The sequence below is a fragment of the Schistocerca nitens genome, chromosome 1 (assembly GCF_023898315.1).
Source record: "Schistocerca nitens isolate TAMUIC-IGC-003100 chromosome 1, iqSchNite1.1, whole genome shotgun sequence".
NCBI classification, from domain to species: domain Eukaryota; kingdom Metazoa; phylum Arthropoda; class Insecta; order Orthoptera; family Acrididae; genus Schistocerca; species Schistocerca nitens.
The window spans coordinates 926,738,929-926,739,767 of NC_064614.1; the positions used below are offsets into that span (position 1 = coordinate 926,738,929).

General features: G+C 46.0%; 1 pseudogene; it reads left to right on the top strand.

The window, feature by feature from the left end:
- The first annotated feature begins 442 nt into the window (after positions 1-442).
- LOC126207115 (5S ribosomal RNA) lies at positions 443-560 on the top strand (annotated as a pseudogene).
- The last annotated feature ends 279 nt before the right edge of the window (positions 561-839 follow it).

An 839-nucleotide genomic window follows, 5' to 3' on the forward strand; every position in this document is an offset into this window, starting at 1 on the left:
TGAATAAAAAAAGATACGAACTTGAATACCACTCTTCTTGCACTTTTTTGACAAGCTTTGCCACTCTGTTAAACCATTTCTTGTTATGCGCCAACACTCTAACAAATTTCAGCAAAAGCTATACACAACATCTTTTGTTCGAGAATATACAAGCCACGTTGGCTTAACGTTTTCGTCATTTTCAAGATGATGGAAGCATGGAAAACAGCTACAGTTAAACACCTTCTCGTCCCGAAATCCAGAGGAACTATGACATTTTTTCACTAATGCCTTGCAGACCTTCCTTAATTGCTCTTATCCTTAAATTATCATTTTTAATATACGTCCGGGTGCCCGGATCGCTAAAATCGACAGCCTGAAGGCCGTTATTTTCCTCATATAATTTTCTTTCGTCTTGGAGATCTTGGCCTGCTCCGGTTTCTCCCGCAGTAACGTTATTGTTGCCAACAGCCTTGCCATAGTGCTAACACCGGTTCCTGTCAGATCACCGAAGTTAAGAGCTGTCGGGCTTGGCTAGCACTTGGATGGGTGACCATCGGGTCCGCCGAGTGCTGTTGGCGAGGGGGTATATTCAGCCTTTGTGAGGAAAACTGAGGAGCTACTTGATTGAGAAGTAGAGGCTCCAGTCTCGGAAACTGACATACGGCCGGAGAGCGGTGTGCTGCCCTTCCATATCCGCATCCAGTGACGCTTGTAGGCTGAGGATGACACGGCGGCCTGTCAGTACCGCTTGCGCCTCCACGGCCTGTTCGGGGGGAGTTTACGTTTTAACGTTATTGTTAGCTATTTCCGCTAGTGTCATATTTTCATCAACCACTAGTTCTTGCATGCACGTAACG